The sequence below is a fragment of the Hydra vulgaris genome, chromosome 02, assembly GCF_038396675.1.
Source record: "Hydra vulgaris chromosome 02, alternate assembly HydraT2T_AEP".
In the NCBI taxonomy this organism is placed as follows: Eukaryota; Metazoa; Cnidaria; class Hydrozoa; order Anthoathecata; family Hydridae; genus Hydra; species Hydra vulgaris.
The window spans coordinates 4,609,279-4,631,718 of record NC_088921.1 but is presented as its reverse complement, the minus strand read 5'-3'; positions in this window follow the sequence as shown (position 1 = coordinate 4,631,718).

Here is a 22,440-nt window from a genome sequence, read left to right as displayed (position 1 = left end):
GGCAGGTGCTACTGTTAGAAAATATTAACTGCATCCAGTTAATATTTCTGATATTTTACAGGACTGACACAACTGCTCAATGCTCTTGCTTTATCTCTGAATGAGTCAAGTTGCCTTTGTCTGTCTATGAATGACTCAAATTCTCTTTTTTTAAATTAAATTATGCCTAAAATTAAATTATGTCTAAAGTAACCCAAAATATTAATCCTAAAAAATCATCCTCACCACCTTAATGTTTCAATACAACTTTTACAAGTAGTCTTGGTCTTCGAAGCAACTTTCCATCAGAAAAATCATTCCTCTTACAAAATTTGTCAGACTTGTATGGTTTTAGTGAGGCTAATATAAATTTAGCTTTTCTTCTTCCGATTTCCGCATTGATGGTACAATCCTTTGATTTGCAAAGACTCCAATAGTTGCATGCTTGAGTCAGGAATATACTAACCTATCAATTCACCAATTCGATAAACATTAGGTTCGAAACCTCTGATCATTCTTTTATTTGCTTCCACTTAGCACCTCTTCACTCTATTATCTTTTTCTTGGTTTTTAGCGCTCTCCAACTTTTCAAGACTTTTTTATGATTATAACTTTTAGATGTAATTTTTTACATCTAAAAGTTATCATCATAAAAAAATTACAACTAACAGTTGTCTTAGTCTTTTTTCTTTATCCCTCTGCCAATATTGTTGTTATTGGTTACTTTAATGCTGATCACACTAAGTGGCATGGCAACTCTAACACCACTAATAAGCTTGCTGGCACAACAGCCCATAACTTCTGCCTTCCTCAATCTCTTACTCAGATAGTTAAATTTGTGACTCTTCTTCCAGAAAATCATTATTACTTACGTTCACTCCTTGATTTCTATCTTTTCTCTAACCTTAGCTTGTGTTCAATGCATCCATATTTGGTTTTCAAAATGACTCTATAATAATTTCTTATGTACCTAAGAAAAGTCAAAATGTTATCAGTATTTAATAGTAAAATTCTTATTGATCAAATGAAAAATCACATATTATTCTGGATTACAACAAATATATTGGGTGGAAAAGGAAAAATCCAATCAACTTTAAATTGAGATTTCTATAAAACTACAAATGCTTTTTATTTCTTTTATTTTTTTTATTAAACGTTACTTCCTTATCTATGATTTGGTTGATAAACTTTTGTTGACAAATCCATGATTTGTAAAAGGTTTGGAAACAAATTGAGATGCGTTAAAAAGTTGTTTTTGATGTGCTTAAAAAGTTGTAAAAGGCGGATTGTTCACAACTTCCTGGTTAACAATTTTACTGTGAGAACAAAGATAAATCTGTCAATGATCAATATAAATAAATAATGGACGAAAAAAATGTCCAAATAAAAATTTGCATCCTTGTATGGCAATTTGTAGCTGTGGTATGCAGTCCTCTTATTTTGTCACAAATAAGACCTTGACTGCCGATCTCTACATCAAAGAACGCCGCTAAAAAAGACTTACAAAAAACACAAATACAAATATCTCTTTCGGTCAATCTTGCTGCTTCTTACTATTCTAAAAATTTCTAGAGTGTTGCAAGGATTATAATGTGAAAAATGTTTCTAAAGATGCAAATCATCCTAACCATTGTGAAGAGCGTGAAGAGTACAAGATAAAAGATTTTTGAGTAATAGTTAAAGGAGTTCTTCGTAAGACAGATGGAGTAACAAAATATAAAAATGACTCAGAAAGAGTGGAATAATTCCACCGATAAGTTGTAAAAAGAAAAAAATCTGTGAAATGATGGCATTAACCCGCTATAGATTTCAACCTCTTGCCAAACAGCCCATCATCAGCCCAGGTCTTGTTATGTATTCGTTCACTTTCAAATCGGGTGAACAAAAAGCTAAACACACTCACTCCTTGCGCTTATGGGCTAGCACATCAGAGCCAGACGTAGACCTACAGAATGGATTTCAATTGGTCGAATGCACACATTAGTCACCGTAGGCCACAAGCCATCGCTCTTAGCCAAAAGAGCTTATGTCCCGTGCTAGTGTTGAATGATGTGCTATGGAGTCAGCAAGCGCTGATCCGACGTGCATTGTCGAGCTTCCGAATGAACGTGTGCTTGAGTGTCAGCTTAGTCATTAGGTTGTAGAGCGCTGTATTTTTTATATTTTAAATATTTTATGAAAAAAAAAAGAAAACGAACAATTTTAATTAATTTTGTACATTGTTAATGTCATATACCTATGTATGTAAAAAATGCTGAATGTATTTTATTTTTTTTTGCATTTTTCTCTGTCAATTTAGTTATTGTTGCTTTTTCTATATCTTGATATTTACTTTTGTTTAACTCATCTATGTAATGTGCAATAATAATAACTTTAATTTTGTATGTAGTAGTGTAGGTATATATTTTTTTTTATTTAAGTTTGCCTTTATTTTGCTTTTTTATATTTTTCTGCGAATATTTTTTTCTCTCAATTTATCCTTTAAAACTTATGTGATTAAAATTTTTGTTTTCACTTACATTTTTTTCCCACTTATCTCATCTCATCCGTTCATTGTTTCTTTTTTTTTTCATTTTTTCTAAGCCTAACTCCTTTATATTTTTATTCTGACTCCAACTTTTTTAATAATAACGTTCTTTTTACTCCCTTTTTTTTTACTTGTATTGTAGTTTACTTTATCATTTTCTTGTTTTAATATTTTTAATTTTATTTGTTTATTTTATTAAGGTGTCACTCCATTGACTAGTTTTTAACTATATGAGTGACACCAAACCAAACTTTGTAAATTATAATTAAATTTGCAATTTATGATTTTAAGGTTAAATAAATGGACAAAAAAAAAGTATAAGGAGTAACAACAATAAATACAATTTAGACATAAATACAAGTAGTAATTTTAAAAATTTATACTGTAATAATAATAATAATAATAATAATAATATTAGATTAATAATATAACAACAACAATAATGACAGTAATAAAAATAATATTTATAGATACAAGAAATTATACACATTAACTATATGATTTTTAAAAAAAGTAGAATAAACTGGTTTTAAAGGTTGAGAATGAATTGAGAGCTTTCAGTTCATAAGAAAGGTCGTTCCAAGTTTTAATGCATTGACATTTTATAAATTATTATGAATAATGGACAAAAGAAAAAAAGAAAAAGTATAAATAATAACAACAGTAAATACAATTTAGATATTAATAGTAGTATGGTATATGTTCAAGAGTGTCTCAAGATTAACATATTGGCAAATTTTGGCCGACATGCGATTAGATCTAATTAGTTTCATTGCTAAGTCTTTGCTGTGGGATAAAAAGGAATGATTTGAATCAATTTTTATACCTAGATATTTTATTGAGTTAACAGGTTCATTTTTTTTACTAAATTTTTTACTAAAGTTCAATCTAAAGATTTTTGTTTTATTTGATTTAAAGACAATCAGTTCAGTTTTATTAGTGTTTGGAAAAAGTTTGTTGGAGCGAAACCATTGAACTAGATTGGCAAGATCATAGTTTATGTGTTGGTTATTTTTTTTAAGGGATTTATTATTTAGCATTAGAATAGTATCATCAGCAAAGTGATAAACAGTGGTAAACTTGATGGATGTATGAAGATCATATATATAAAGAAGGAAAAGCAGTGGTCCTAATACTAAACACTGAGGAACAGCATTAAAACATTTTACATGAGTAGATTTTGAGTCATTGATAGAATCAAATTAGTTCGTTCGTTTAAAAATGTAGTAAATCATTTAAAGGGTATGCCTCTGATACCATAATTTTCTAATTTTTTCAATTAAATTGAATGATCTACTGTACTTTAAATCTAGATCTACTTTAAACGCTTTCTGTAAATTGACAAATACACCACATGCAAAATATTTATCATTGATTGCTTTTCTAATTAATTCAGTCATTTCAATGAGAGCATGAGTTGTTGAGTGATTGGCACGAAATCCATACTGATGGGTGCAAAAGCATTTAATTTTTTCAAGAAAATCATAAAGCCTTTTAACCATCGTCTTCTCAAAAAGCCTATTAACCATCGCCTTCCATTAAAAACCTATTAACCATTAAAACCCTATTAACCATTGCCTTCTCAAAGAGTTTAACTATTTTTGAAATCAGGGAGGTAGGTCTGTAATTTATGAAATCTAGTTGAGAGCCTTTTTTAAATATTTAAATGATTGTGGCAACTTTAAAAATATTTGCGAAAATACCACCTTTTTTGAGTTATTTATAACAGTACAGAGCGGTTTTGAAATAATATTTCGGAATGTAAGTACACTATTAGGACCAATACTTTTTTCAGTTTTGAGCATGTTTGTAGTGAGACCAGATATTTCATTTTCAGTTACAGGATTAATAAAAAAGGATTTAGCATTTGAAATGTTAAGATATTCACTAAGTACATGTTTAGGGGTATGGCTTTACTAAGTAGTTTGTTATATATAGTGCTAAAAAAATTATCAAATAAATTAGATACATCAGTGTGATCAGTAATAAGATTTTCGTATAATTTATGTTTCAAAAACTGTATTTTGAGTAGAAGGTTTAATATTAATGATTTCTTTTATTCCCTTCCAGGTGTTTTTAATATTGTTTAGATTATTATTCAAATATGAAATAAAGTTTTTTGTTAAATTTTAATAAACTGGAAATTTCGTTTCCATAAAATTTTAATTTTGAAAATAATTTGCTTTTTCATAAATATTTTTGATTTTATGAGCTTTTTATAAATTTTGTTTTGAAATAAAACAGATTTAAGTATTCCATACGTAATCCAAGGTTTTGATTTCAATTTAACTTGTTGGTTGGTAAGTATTTTGTAAGGATTATATTAGTCTAAGATTTTATCAAATGTTTTTAAAATGAAATTTATGGATTTATTAACATTATCATCTTTTTTAATTGAGAGTTCCCAGTTGATATCAAAAAATTTTTCAATAAATATACTTTTATTAAATTTTTTGAAGCAATGTCTGTAAGTTTTTACTTTTTTGGGGTGGCTGGGTTTGCCAGGAATGCAAAAAAATTGTGCCACGTGGTCTAAAATTGAAATAGTAAGGTTACCAGAGAATTGATCAGTTGAATGAAAGTTCACAAATATGTTATCAACGATTGTTATTGATGTAGCTGGTATGTGTGATGGTAAAATTACAGAAGGACTTAGTGAGTAAGATATTAAAGAATCAAGATATAAAACAAGGTTAGACTCATTGTGACTTAATAGATCTATATTAAAATCACCCATTGGAAAGATTTTTTTTTCGTTACTTAACTTTTTAAGTAGAGGAGTTAAGTGGGAAGAAGTAAATTCATTTTGCTTTATTGAGGAATGACGATAAATGCAGCCATTTGTTATATTTGATTTACAAGGTTTTGCAACTTCAACAAAAATAGACTCTAAATATTTAGAGTAAATTATAAGATTATTGCGAGCTACGTGGTTCAAATTTGAGCGTAAGTATAAAAGTGCTCCACCTTTAGCATATTTAGCATTGTCCTACTTTGTCAGAAGGGCAATGTTCAATATTCAAATACTTTTATGCATATATCAGTTACATTTGTATCGTTTATATATAAACTAGATTCTGTAATACCTATTACTAAGGGAAAATTATTATGAGAGCTGATAAGACTACAGAGTTCGTCAATGTAGAATGGTAGAGAAGCAATGTTAAGATGAATATATAGTTCTGAATTGGAAAGCATAGTTTTATTAAGATAAATAAGGTCATAGTATTTGCAATTAACAGAACTGAGAAATTTATTTAGATCTTAAGATATTTTTAAGATTACTTGGAGTCTCAAAAGAGTTTAATGAACCAGTAGATATATACCTGTATAACAATGTTGACTTAAGCTCCAAGTTGGAAAGCTAAAGGTCATCTTAGATAAGCAGCTATGACAATACAAATTTGACGAGTCATTCAAAACCTTAAACTTGGGTAACCGTTGGCGTGAAAAGTCGAAAACAATTTTCATAACAATATAAAGAAATAAAAACAATGATAGAAAAAAGTGGTTAACACTAAAGGTAACTAAAAGATAACAGTCAAAAAATTAAACAATCAAAATAATTAAACTTTGACAAACCATGAACTAATATTAAAAGTAACTATGACAACAAAAAATATCGAATATAAAAAAACTAATAATATTATAATAACGTACAATATTATTAATTTATACTAATAATAATATAATTACTGTTAACTGCTACCAATAATAATATTATTATCAAAGATACTAAAACAAAAAAAAAAATAATAATAAATAAATTTAGAAGAATATAATATTAAAAATGTATGAAATAGATAAAATAAAATAGGTATCAAGTGAGAACTAGAAATAAATACAATTAAATATGCAAGAAAACAAATAATAATATAATGACTGAAAAATAATAACTAATGAATTAATAACCATTATTAAAATTTATATCGTAAAGAAAAAATAAAAGTTATAAAAAAAAAAAAATCTTCTAGCTCTACCAATGCTTTTTCTTCTTTGTTTTTTAATTGATTATTTAACTGTTCTTACCTTTTCTTTCTTTTTATTTGCTTATTTCACTTTATTTCATTCTTTTGTTTTCATTTTTTATTTTTTTTTATTTAAGTTTATGAAGTGTTCTTTTTTTTTTCTTAAATTTGAAGTTCTTATTTTATTTATATATATATATATAGGGTCGTTTCCACACCTACCGTGAGTCAACACTTATCGTAGGTTTTAAATATTAGGATAAGTTTTGCAAAAAATGGTATTTATTTTTTTATTTTTACATTTTGTGTATTAACAACATCTTCATGCACTTCTATTATAATACATAGAAACCGCAATACTGAAGATTTGATTTTTTTTTTTTTTATTTTTTTTTTATTTGCCGTTTAAAAATATACATTCCGTAATTTACTAACAAAATATAAATATAGCAGGGGCGAGAAGAAGACTAATATGTCTTATCACCAAGCCCCTTTATAAATTCCGTAAATATAAAGATTAATTTTAAAATAAGAAACTTCGTTATTTTTATAAAATAAACAAATGTACAAAAGTGTAAGAAAAGAAAAAAAAATGAAAAGTGAAAAATTAGCTAGAAGCGCTATAGGCTTAGCAAAAAATAAAAACAATAAAAATATATATATTAGGATATAAATAAATTTAACTCAGTCTTTTTCTAAAATTTATATACTTTTCATGTATTTGATAGATAAATCATAATGTAATTTCAGAAATAGTTTTGTGGTAAATCATTCTTTATTAATAGCTGTTTTAGTTTTGTCTTAAACTCATTAAGCATTGTTAGAGTTTTAAGTTCAGTTGAAAGTATTTTATTCCATGCCTTTGGTCCTCTTATTGAAATTGAAAAATCAGTTGCTGCATAATAACTTTTGGGCTGTATATATCTGTTATTTGAATATCTAGTTAGATATTTGTTTTCCTTTATTTTGAATAACGGGTTAAATATTTTTGGAATGATACTTTTATTAATTTTGAACATAAAAATTAGGAGATGATAAATATTTATTTGGTAGATATTTAGTATATTTAAGTTAATAAATAAGGGTCGAGAAGGTGCATAGCGGCTTTTATTGGATATAATTCTGATAGCATGTTTTTGCATATTAAAGAGTTTTTTCAATTTATTTTTATTGGTACTACACCATGCAATGCTAGCGTAATTAAGATAGGAATGAATAAAGGAGAAATATAAGAGTTTTAAACAACTTAGATTTAAAAATGGTTTTGCCCTATATAGCATGCCGATTTTCCTTGATATTTTACCTTCAATATATTTTATCTGACATCTCCAAGTTACATTTTCGTCCAGGAGTACGCCTAGAAATTTTAATGATACCTCTCTTTTTATTTCATAATTGTTAATACAAAGATTTGGAAGTTTTAATGGAATTTTGTCTCTTTCATGATAGCGATGGAAAAAAGTATATTTTGTTTTTATTGCATTTAGAGATAATTTGTTTGCTCTAAACCATTTAGAAAGATATTGAAGTTCTATGTTTACAGTTTTAAATAAGATTTTTATGTCATTGTGAGCATAAAATAGATTAGTATAATCTGCAAACAAGATTGAGTCTAATATATTACAAGATTTACTTAAGTCGTTGATATATATTAGAAATAAGAGCGGTCCTAATATAGAGCCTTGAGGTACACCACAAGTTATATTCATATTGTTAGTTTTACTGCAATTATGAGAAATGTATTGCTGTCTATTTGACAAGTAGCTTTTAAACCATTTAAAGTTCCAGTGTTTAATACCATAGTTTTTTAGTTTGGTTAATAAAATATTATGATTTACAGTGTCAAAAGCCTTACTGAGATCAATAAATACGCCTTAAGTATATTTATTTTCATCAAAAGATTTCAGAATATCGTGAACAAGTTAGGCAATTGCCTGATCAGTGGAGTGACCGTTTTTGAATCCGAATTGTTTATTATGAAGGATGTTATTAATATCTAAGAAATGGTACAATCTTTTATACATAATATGTTCTAGTATTTTTGAAAAACATGTTAGTATTGAAATAGGTCTGTAATTTGCAACACAAGTTGCATCTCCAGATTTTAGAACTGGTATCACCCTGGCCACTTTTAGTTTGTCAGGAAAGATACCTTGTTCTAAAGAAAGACTCAAAATGTGCAAAAGCGTTGTTTTTAAATGAAATATTGATTTAATTATTATATTGCTACTTACATCATCAACTCCATTACCTTTATTTGATTTTAATAAATTTACAGCATCAAGTAGTTCTTGTTCAGATAACTTATTATTTTCCGTGAGATCATTATTAAAGGTCAAATATGACTCGAAGCTAGTTTTGCTGTTTTTTACTTTGGAAGCCAAACTCGGGCCTGTATTAACAAACTCATGATTAAATGAATTAGAAATTAACGTTTCATTAGTAATTTCACAATTATTTATAATGAGTTTTTTGGGAAGTTCATTAGCGCTTATGTTTTTTTTTCCTATCACCTCTTTCATTATGCGCCACATTTTTTGTGCATCATTTTTGCAGTTATGTAATTGGTTGGTATAATACTGTTTTTTCGAATACTTTATAACTGTCTCGAAAAGACGTTTGTAATTTTTATATTTTGTTTCATTTTTATAAGTTCTTTTTTTTATAAATTTTTCGTACAAACGTTTTTTTTTTTGTGATGACTTTATTATTCCCGCCGAATACATAATTTCCGCTGAATACATTATTCCCGCCGAATACATAGTTACTTAAATGAACTCAGTGGGTTTATTACGTCAGCCTATGAAAATACTTTTTTTTTAAGTGCCAGCTGTTAGAAGCGTTTCAAATAAAACAAGGAAATTTAAGAAGATAAAACATGAATTCTTATTAATATTATTAAAACAACTCATCATTATAGTATCAATATAGTATTTTTGAATGTACGATAAGTATGAACTTAAAAAATGTCATTCCATACATATTGTATTTCCAATGAATAATCAATTTGTTTCTTTTTTACTATAAAAATAAATAATATTTTACTTAGATTAATTTACAATGGCACAACAAAAATATAAGACAAAAGTTTATAGTTCAAAACGAAGACTTCAATATACAGATAGTCAATTACGTGATGCCATTAATGCTGTTAAAAAAGGTATGGTTGTGTGCAAAGCGAGCAAGACGTTTGGAATTCCTTTTCAGACGCTTCGACGCTTAAAATATCTGGAAGAACTTCTTTGAAAATACAACACTGCGGGTATGAACCAGTTCTAGTTTCAATTGAAACAAGTTAGTCGAGTGTTTACTATCATGCACCAGAATGGGATTTGCCATGTCTGTAGTACAGCTATTAGATACTGTGCAAAAATATTTGAATTCCAACAATATAAAAACACAATTTACTAACAACCTTCCCGCAAAAGGTTGGTTTTATGCATTTCTTTGTCGTCAAAAACGAGGTGAATACTTAAACCGAGCTAGAGGAGGAGTAACTGAAAAAGCCATAAGAAATTGGTTTACTGAAACTCCGAAGTTTTTAAGAGAAAACGCTCAATATTTAAATGGTTCGATGCGCGTTTTTAATATGGATGAGAGTGGTTTTCAGTTGTCAACAAAAACTAATTTATTAATTGGTGAACGAGAAAAAAATACATATGTAGAAAGGGCTCGAAATAATCAAAAAAAGCATCACCACTTTATTTCAAGTAAATGCCAGCGTAACTTTTGCTCCATCATCAACAATTTTTAAATATGTTCGTCTTCCAAATAGAATTATAAATGCTGCTACATCAGGATAGGGTATTGAAAAAAGTGAAATAGTTGGATGACCGCAGAATGTTTTTTTGAGTATATAACAAACGTTTTTCATCCATTTTTGGCAAAATAAGAAATTCCTTTACTAGTTATTTTTTTATTTTTTTTTTGATGGTCACGCGTCACATTTTCTTTTAGAACTTAGTGAGTTTTACTCTAAAAATGGAATAATTCTTTTTGCTTTGTTCCCAAATGCAACACATTTTGAAGCCGCTCAATGTGGCAGTTTTTGGGCCGATGAAAGCAAAGTGGAAATCGTTTTGCCGACAATGGCGCATTGACTATGAAGGACAAGAAATAAGCAATGAAAATGTACCGGAAGTATTAAATTCTTTGATAATTAATCCTTCTATAGCAAATGATATTAAAAATGGTTTTAAAAATACCGGGATTTTTCCATTTGATCCTGATAGTGTTTACTACAAAAAAATTGTTTAAAAATTATCTGAGTCAACTGTTGGTCCGGCTCCTTATTTAGAGGATTCAAGTGTGACTTTTCCAGCTTACTCTCCCATAATCTTTATTGATAATACATTGATTTTAGTATTTTAGAGCAGTTTAAATTGGCTGAAGAACATTTAGATTGGAAAGTTAATCTTGAATACCTCCAGTTGTATCAATTTTGGAAAAGAGTCTTATCTGAAACATATAAGACCATAGTTTTACCTAATGAAATACAACAGGGTAATAAAAATCTATCAACAACTTGTAATTTAGAAAATGTGCAAGGCATAACCAATATGGAAATGCCTGATAGCAATAACGCAGCTGTAATAGAACCAAAACCAGCTTGTTTCAGTTTAAAAATAGCAGCAGAAATAATAAATCCAATCAAAAGTGTTTTAATATGCCCAAAACAAGCAGTCCAATTGTCCAAGCACAAAATAGAACGTTTACCAGTGGTTGTAACATCTGAAACGTGGCAGCTAATTCGGAAGACAAAAGTCAAGAAAAGTCAAAAACAAAGGATGAAAAATTAAAAAAAACAAACAGCTGCAGATAAAAAGTCAAAAGTAGAGGAAGAAAGATTAAGAAAGAAGCAATTGGCTATGGAGAAAAAGTTGTTAAATGAAAAAACTAAAAAAGAAAGAGAAAACATAACAAAAAAAAAAAGTTGCAAAAGAGTCAAAAAACGAGTTCCATTTAAATGTTGATAATAATTATAAAACAAGACTTAGAAAGTTATAATGAAACTCTATCCTTTCCAGTTTAAGAACTTAAACGATAAGGATACTAGAGTAATGAAGATGCTTTAAAATCTTCAAATAATAATAATGTTTTTATTACTATATAATTAGTGTTTATTTGATAATAAACATTAAATTTATTTTATAGTCTTATTTTCTAATTTTATACCTAAAAACGTTTTATAAAATGTTACTAATGCATTAAATTTTCATTTGAAACCGCGAGCGCATTTTAAACCAGACACTAAAGCAGATTTTAAGATATACAATAAGCGTCGACAATATATACGATAAGTGTGAAACACTTACGATAACTATGGAAAACTGCTCTTTGAAAGATTGATTAAAGTAAGGACATTATTGATTTAAATTTCAGAGTGAGAATAATTTTAAACTAACCCTTATCGTATTACATTGACGGCTGCAAAAACTCATTTCTAAAGCAGTTCTACTTTTTGAATATTCTAACATGTTATAATATATATATATATATATATATATATATATATATATATATATATATATATATATATATATATATATATATATATATATATATATATATATATATATATTCTTTTAAACACCCAATAATTACATAAATTGTAGGTAAAAAAAAACAAATAAAGAAAATGCTATGTGTGTTCTTGTACTGTTCTTGGAATTTTTTCTTCCATCAAAGTTCTAAATACATGTCTTTGTTCCTTTAAATTCCATAATTGGACAGATTGTTTTAAAATTGCGGCGATATTGGCATCTAACACTTCCTTAGGGCGTGCAGTTTTAATTTTATTGCCCTCGATCATACATTGCAGCATATTAATACCAAATTGCTTGCATATTAGCCATATCTTACCAACAAATAAACTTTGATTATTTATACACGGCAGCTGAGTCATTATAATGGAGTAACATATAGGGTTATTAAGTAGCCTGATAAATAAGTTTAATTTGTTATGAATAAGAATGTTCGATACAGAGTCTACTTTGAAATAAGAATGGAGGTAATTTTTACTATGCTTAGAAATATTAAAAAATGATTTTAAGACAGATCGTCCAACTTTATCAATATTCTGTAGAAACTTATTGTTGCAACCACCCAGTTCTAGTCCGTACAATAGCGTTGGAATAGCTAGGGAATTAAATAAATAAATAATCGTAGAAGGTTGGCAGAAGCGAATTCCGTTTCTTATAAGAGCTTTTGCAACAGATAAAAATTGCGTTAGCCTTTCATTTATATTCGTTTTTCGGAGTGTTGCTGTCATATTTTTGTTCTTATTATCCCAAAGGAAACCAAGATGTTTTAAATTGCTTTGAAACTTAATAGGAGCGTCGTTAACATAAATCACGTTATTGATGATCGAGCTTGCTCCAGATATTAAAAATTCAGTTTTTTCTGCATTTAGTTTGATAAAGTTTGATATTACATACTTTTGGACGATGTTAATAAGATTTTGAAGACCAGATATAGTTGAACTTTGCAAAATTATATCATCCGCATACGCAATAACATCAGTGTATACCCCATTTGTTGAAGTAATAATAATAACTTTTGTAATAATAACTTTTGTTATTATTACAGAAGTTATTATTATTACTATATTAGCCATATCTTACCAAGATTCCACACGGCAAGTGTGGAATCGACCCTATATATATTTTCCTTTTTAAATACTTTTTTTGTGCGCCTGTTTGTTTCAAGTTAATTTAGATGATAGAAAAAAAAAATGCAAATAACAACCTTCCCGTTATAGTTGCAAACAGTAATCTTTTCCAAACCAATTCCAAAAAACTACCTTTATAATCAAGCAATTTCAGAGAAGCACAAAAAAGATTTTTTTTGTTGTAAGTTGGAGTGATACATTTGTATCAATCCAACTTCTGTATCTAGAGTGATATCCTGCTTAGACTCATTCACAGATTGTTGCCCGGACAAAATACCTATTAATGTCTTGCAGAAGTGTTCTCCGCAGCTGTTGTCTATACTTTCAAAACTATTCAACAAGTGCTTATCAGAGTCTTGTTTTCCAATCGCAGAGTTTTTCCTTTCCAATCGCTGTATAACGTTGTTCTATCAGCCAACCGAGCTCGATACTTTCTTACTTCGAATTCTAATTTCTATCTTTATAATCTGAAACATGTCCTTGTATGGAATACTGTTGCCATACCTAGGGCGGAACATCTAGTGATGCCCTTTCTCTTTTAGACAAGGTGCAAAAACGCTTTTAAAAAAAAAAAATCGCGCACAATTGATTTTGAAATTTGAATATTTCTGCATAAAAATATTTTAAATTGGGGTAGTTTAATACCCCAACTTTTTTTTTCTGTGCTTTTAGGGTTAAAAGCTGAATATTTTGATATTTTTTTTATAAATATTTAAAGCATGTAAATTTTTATTAAAAAGTTTCGCTAGAGTAGTAGTTAAAAAAGTCATTAAAACAATTGTATTTAATTTTTTCTTTATTTAAATATATATATATATATATATATATATATATATATATATATATATATATATATATTTATATATATATATATATATATAGTTTAAGTGAAAAGATTTTTTTAATATATGTATTTACATTTATATATATATATATATATATATATATATATATATATATATATATATATATATATATATATATATATATATATATATATATATATATATATATATATATACATATATATATATATATATATATATGTATATATATAAATATATACATATATATATATTTTTTATTGTAAATACAATTCTCTCTATGATCTATAGCTTCAAAACACAAACTAAAGAAACACAAACAAGGCATCTGCATGGACAAATGAGCATGATACTACCAATGACACAGTGTGGTCTAGGTCATAATTTTTCACTTTTAAACAAGATTAAAACAACTAATTTTTTCATTTTATTTTTTTTTAAATATCATGTTTATAAGTAAAATTAAAATAAAGTATGACTTGATAAAAGAATATAACAAATTTGTGTTATTCAATCAAGTAATTCTTAAGAGAGATTTTAGATGTTTTGAAGTCACCAATAATAATGAGCATTGATAACCAATGATCGCTTACATAAGCAACTGATAAAGTAAACAAAACTAATGATTGTAACATTATAAAAGCAATCTGAGCTAACATGATGCTAAATTTAATTACAGTATTCTTTAACAATGTAATAAAGTCATATTAAAAATAATCACTGAAATATCTGTCTCTAAGATATCTAAAATATCCATCACCATATCTAACATAATTTTAAGGGAAACAAAGGATACATAATCCTTATTGTCAATGTCAAATAAAACATGTGAAATACCTTTCTTAGCAGTAAATTTTGTAGAGCTTACTGGTAAATTTGAAGTTTCTAAACAATTTATAAAAAAAATTGGTGTATATTTTAAAAGAACATAAAAAAAACAATGGCATTAATTTATAGAATATTTTACCGCAATCTAATAAAATATTAAAACGAAGTTTAAATATTTTAATGTCATGAAAATCACAATCACAACAAATAATCACTGACAAAAAAATAAAATCAGTAATCATTTCTATTTTACTTTTGAAACAATAAAAACCGAAAACCAAATCAGGAAAGACAAACTAAAATCCCCTATTTTTATGTTGGAGTTTGTTGTCTTAAGGCACTTGATTAAATAAAGGTTAGAGATGCACAGTAAGCCCAGGAGGAAAAGTTTTAGAAAATAGGATCATAACTAATGATCAAGGTATCCTAGAAAACTCATTAAGGACTTTTTAAAAAGATATTTTTTTATATTGTTATGCAAAAATTTAAAATTTTAATATTAGACTAAATTCATTTAAATATATAAATAGTTGTAATAGTTTAATTTATAGTTTAGCTTGTTTTTTAATATATATCAAAATAAAGCATGTCATACTGATTTTTCAACATAACTGAGATGTTATTCAATTGTATATTCAACAGACTTCAATTTCTTTGTCTTAAATTTCTATATCTAAGAGTTCATCTAAATAATACATTGACATTATAGAAAGTAAAATTAAACTTTTTTTAGTTTACAACAGTTTTTATAAAATGCTGATAACCTTTTTAACTTTGACATCTCTGAATATAGTGATATATAAAATATTTAAAATTAAAACTAAAAATTTCTCAAGTTTGTTAGTATGATATACGTATTTTATTCGCAATTGAAATGCGTAAATTTCATTGCGCGTGCAAATTTAAACTCTTTAACTTGTTAATTGTTAAAAACTCATTTACACTTTTTTTCTCCATAAATAATGCTTTTCGATTTTCTGTTATGTTGTTACGATAGGTAGGTGAAAAATAAGGAAATATTCCTTAAACTCTTAATTAAAAAAAGTTTTTTATTGAAAAGAAAGCTAACACTAAAAGTTTCTTAAGGTTTTGGGGCTTTTTGTACTTGTTTTTTATAAACAAGTTCATTATTTAAAAAAAAAACGTGCACCAGATGTCCAGTTTGTACACTGAAAATATTGATTTTCTAAACAATAAGACCGTTAGAACTTCTTGGAAAGGGCCATTATAAATAACCTCATGCTAGTTTTGACCGTTTTCGACCATCGCTCCATGCCCTCCTCCCTCATCACAAGATCGTAAGTCTTTAGTAACAAATCCTGTACAAGTCCTCATAAAACCACCAATTCCTCCCCCTCCTTCCTAGAGCATGACGTAATTTATGTAGGACCCTTAACGAACATAAAAAAAAAGTTTTGCACTCTGCGCTTCTACGTATAAACCGGACACCATAGCTTGATAGCTCTGCTTTAACAATAAAACTGTTGTTTATTGTTGCAGCTGTATCAAAAATATATTATATCATCTTTTTGTTATAAAATTTAGGGCAATTTTTAAATTATAAAAATAGTTCTTTAAAGAGCTTTTTTCAAAAAAAAGATTTCAATCAACGCCGAATTCGAATAAACACTTATTTAAACTCTCACTCTTTGAGTATTTAATGGTTTTTAACATTAATTATTTCAAAAATTTCGACAAATGAGGTCGTCAATATTAAGTTATTTACTTGAAAATCTATAAAAAACAATAATTTCACAACAAATCAAATTTTAATTTTTATTATATATATATATATATATATATATATATATATATATATATATATATATATATATATATATAATTTAATAATTATATATATTATAGTTATTAAAATTATTTATTTATAATTTATTTTATTCCTTCAAATAAAAAATTTTAAATAATTTAGAAAATTAATGAAAAATTTTAAAATATTATTAAAATTAATTTGTACATTTTAAAACATATTTAATTATAAAATAACATATTAAATATTTCATTTATTATTTTATAATTATTGTTTATATTTTAATGAAGTTATTAAACATTTTTTCTGTTTTATAAAGTTTTTTTTTTCATCGAGGTTATGTAAATACTTTCCACGGTAGTAGATCGAACACTTGAGATTTAATCAACGAATCCATTCACAAATCTCTTTAATGAAATCAATGTCTTCGCGAAGGTAAAGACGTAATATTTTACAAAGAATAATCCACGGAAGAAAATTTTCTTTAAAATCTTATTTCGTTATTAAATAACGTGAGATCTCTATCGACAAATCTTCAATCTTATCTTTCGGTTTCCTTCCTTCGAGTTTAATTGGACATTTAATTTGTTGAACATTGAATTATAAGATTTTTTTCTTTATTGCTTAAAATATTTTTACGAACTTTTAACTCCGTTAAATTTCTTCCAGATTTTATGTAATGATTTACGAAACAATTTTCACAAGAAGTTTCGTAATAAAACAATGTAAAAAAAGTTCATCATTAATATTACTTAAAAAAAATATTTCCTTATATTCATATTACTAATAAGAATAAATTATAAAAGTGTGTTAAATTTAACCAAGTAATGTAATAAGTCAATAAACAAAACGTGTTTGATTTATACGTTGATTTAAAGTGAAATGAATGTTTTAAATCGAATTTCAAGTAAAGAACTTAATATTGAAGATCTCCTTCGTCGAAATATTTGAAATAATTAATGTGAAAAACCATTAATTAATTCAATTTTAATAACTATAATATATATAATTTAATAATTATAAAAAAAAAATTAAAGAAAATCTAAATAATACATTGACATTATAGAAAGTAAAATTAAACTTTTTTATAGCTTACAACAGCTTTTATAAAACGCTGATAACCTTTTAACTTGGGCATCTCTGAATATAGTGATATATTAAATATTTAAAATTCATAACTAGTTAATCAAAAAAAAAATCTTTTTTCAAATCCATGCTTTATGCAAGCAGAATTCTATTGGGCCTAGAAATTCTTTTTTTGTTATCTTTTGTAGAAGGAAAAATTACTGTTTTTTTTTTTTTTTTTAATTTAAAAATTACTGTTTTTACTAAATTTTTGTTTTTTAACTTAATAACTAAAGACTTAAAAAGCAATAGGTTTTGAATCGCTGCGCTTTAATGTCTTCGAAACTGCAAATAATTTGCAAATCAATGATTTTTGTGACGTAATACGCAATTCATATCAAACAAATAAAATGTATGGAAAAATACAAATTAAATTTTTGTTAACTTAATTAACTTTTTTTGGTCAAGTTTTTCCATTTCCTTGTATTGTCATCGAAAATGATTAAGTGTGCAAAATTTGAGCAAAATTGGTTGAGAAAAAAGCTTTCAAAAAATGATTTCAAATTTTGTGGCACACAAACATATATATATATATATATATATATATATATATATATATATATATACATATATATAGAAAGTAACCTTATAAAAAGCATGGAAAAATATACTTAAAACTTAAATTACATATAATAATGATGGATTAATTTGTTGGTTTTTATTTAATTTTTGTTCGTTGCTTTTTTCTTTCCAAAAGCATTTATATATTTTTGTAGTAAGGTCTAGAGCTAAACGTCGTTTTTTGTGTGTGTGTAAAAAACCTAAGAAACGGGCTAGTACAAGAAAGATTTCATCATAAGAGTACCACTTTTAAAATTTTTCAATAAAATTTAGTATTGGGCTTGACTAAAAATTTCTCAAGTTTGTTAGTATGATATACGTATTTTATTCGCAATTGAAATGCGTAAATTTCATTGCGCGTGCAAATTTAAACTCTTTAACTTGTTAATTGTTAAAAACTCATTTACACTTTTTTTCTCCATAAATAATGCTTTTCAATTTTCTGTTATGTTGTTACGATAGGTAGGTGAAAAATAAGGAAATATTCCTTAAACTCTTAATTAAAAAAAGTTTTTTATTGAAAAGAAAGCTAACACTAAAAGTTTCTTAAGGTTTTGGGGCTTTTTGTACTTGTTTTTTATAAACAAGTTCATTATTTAAAAAAAAAACGTGCACCAGATGTCCAGTTTGTACACTGAAAATATTGATTTTCTAAACAGTAAGACCGTTAGAACTTCTTGGAAAGGGCCATTATAAATAACCTCATGCTAGTTTTGACCGTTTTCGACCATCGCTCCATGCCCTCCTCCCTCATCACAAGATCGTAAGTCTTTAGTAACAAATCCTGTACAAGTCCTCATAAAACCACCAATTCCTCCCCCTCCTTCCTAGAGCATGACGTAATTTATGTAGGACCCTTAACGAACATAAAAAAAAAGTTTTGCACTCTGCGCTTCTACGTATAAACCGGACACCATAGCTTGATAGCTCTGCTTTAACAATAAAACTGTTGTTTATTGTTGCAGCTGTATCATAAATATATTATATCATCTTTTTGTTATAAAATTTAGGGCAATTTTTAAATTATATAAATAGTTCATTAAAGAGCTTTTTTCAAAAAAAAGATTTCAATCAACGCCGAATTCGAATAAACACTTATTTAAACTCTCACTCTTTGAGTATTTAATGGTTTTTCACATTAATTATTTCAAATATTTCGACGAAGGAGATCTTCAATATTAAGTTCTTTACTTGAAATTCGATTTAAAACATTCATTTCACTTTAAATCAGCGTATAAATCAAACACGTTTTGTTTATTGACTTATTACATTACAAGGTTAAATTTAACTCACTTTTTTAATTTATTTTTATTAGTAATATGAATATAAGGAAATATTTTTTTTAATTGATATTAATGATGAACTTTTTTTACATTATTTTATTACGAAACTTTTTGTGAAAATTGTTTCGTAAATCATTACATAAAATCTGGAAGAAATTTAACGGAGTTAAAAGTTCTTAAAAATATTTTGAATGATGAAGAAAAAAATCTTATAATTCAATGTTCAACAAATTAAATGTCCAATTAAACTCGAAGGAAGGAAACCGAAAAATAAGAATGAAGATTTGTCGATAGAGATCTCACGTTATTTAATAACGAAAAAAGATTTTAAAGAAAATTTTCTTCCGTGGATTAATCTTTGTAAAATATTACGTGTTTACCTTCGCGAAGACATTGATTTCATTGAAGAGATTTGTGAATGGATTCGTTGTTTAAATCTCAAGTGGTCGATCTACTACCGTGGAAAGTATTTACATAACCTCGATGAAATAAAAAAACTTTATAAAACAGAAAAATGTTTTATAACTTCATTAAAATATAAACAATTATAAAATAATAAATGAAATATTTAATATGTTATTTTATAATTAAATTTGTTTTAAATCGTACAAATTAACTTTAATAATATTTTATAATTTTTCATTAATTTTCTAAATTATTTAAAAGATAATTTCTCAAAATATAATTATTAAATTTTAACAAATATAAATATAAAATTATTAGTTTTAATATATTTATATATATATATATATATTTATATATATATATATATATATATATATATATATATATATATATATATATATATATATATATATATATATATATATATATATATATATATATATATATATATATGTATATATATATATGTATATATATATATATATATATATATATATATATATTTATATTTATTTAATTTATATATATATATATATATATATATATATATATATATATACATACATATATATATATATATATATATATATATATATATATATATATATATATATATATATATATATATATATATATATATATATATATATATATATATATACATACATATATATATTTATATATATATATATATATATATATATATATATATATCTATATATATATATATATATATATATATATATATATATATATATATATATATATATGCAGTGGCCTTCTCGGCCTTGAGGAGGCATATAACAAAAAAAAAAGTAGCAATTGATAAATTATTTTAATATGTAGGGAGTTGAAAAGAGCATTCATAAGACAATGTGTTATGTGTTGATGAATCTCCTGATATTGAAATACAACTTTATAAACGTGCAGTTTAATAACGATATATATTTTTGTTTCCATTAAACTTTATAAACGTGCAGTTTAATAACGATATTTATTTTTGTTTCCATTAAACAATAACACTAGGGAACAACATTTTTTGCTAACTGAGATCTATTAAGTGTACTAAGACCATTTTGACCTGCTGATTCCAAATAAACCATTGAAAACTGTGTATCACGCCAGGTTTTAAAGTTATATTGACATCTTGATTTACCATTTTAACACTTTATGGTCATTAGAAATATAATGTCAATGCTTCCAAATTTCAATGCAATAACTAAAATTTTTATGTAAATAGAAGAGCAAAAGCAAACATACAGTATTATATGTACAAATAACTTTAGTTAATTGTTATACGAACAGGGTGAAAACGTTCACCCTGTTCGTCGCTGAATGTACCTAGATTGTGTGGGAAGAAACTGAAATGGGAGGGTAAAAAGTCAACTTTGAAGGACATTTTGCATTCCATTTCCTTGTATTTTGTTATTATTCTTTCAACCAACTCTTCATAGGTCTCAGTGGAATTACGAATGACTTTACGAATTTGAGGTCCGGTGAACACACCCGCACTTATTTTTTCTGGTGTAAGAGTGGTCTTCAACTTCTTTTGAAGATAATCAAAGCCACCCGAATCCTTTTCCAGAGTCTTCACAAAATTTTTGAACAGTCCAAGCTTTAAGTGAAGAGCGGGAAGTAGTATTTTTGTTGGATCAATAAGAGACTCATGTAGCACATTGTATCTGCTAGGTACATGATTAGTTCTTGCTGTACAGTTTTTAACTGTATAAAGATTTTTGTTGTCACGGCTGTTCCATAGGTATAGAAAGCACATGTACTTTGTGTATCCCAGCTGCAATAGAAGAACAAGAGACACTACTTTTAGATACCCACAAAGGCACCAGTTATGATCTCCGTACTTGATAACGTTAAGAAGCAACCGTAATTTGTTCTGCTTTGCAACAAATTCCATTTAGTAGTAGTTTCATTTATTTCGCCGTTAAAAATATATACAACGTACAAATATAACTAAAGGAAATGGCTGGAGCAAGAAGAAGGCACCAATGAGCCTTGTCATCGAGTCCCATTACAATCGTATTTTTTTAAGTCCGTAGAATATCAAAATATCTTTACAAATCGTCAAGTATAAAAGGTTAAAAAACAAAACAGTACTAAAAAATTAAAAGTAAATCTAGTTAAAAAAGATATGAAATCTATAAATATATAGAGTGTATATACATACACACATACGCAGATGACATATACACACATGCATATATATATACATGTTGCCTCGTCTTGTCATTTTTATAATAAAATAAATATAATTTCATTCACAACAACATAAAATATATAAAAGTGTCAAAAGTAAAATAAATATAAGATAATTTACTAAAAGATACTGCATGTTTAGATTAAATGAAACAAAAAAATAAAACTTTTTAAACTTCAAGACTAAATTAAACACTTTTTTAAAAAAGTAAACATTTTTAAAGAAGTGTGATAAAGACATTGATATTCTTAATAATAATAGTTGATCTTATTATTTTTAGGTTTTTGTTA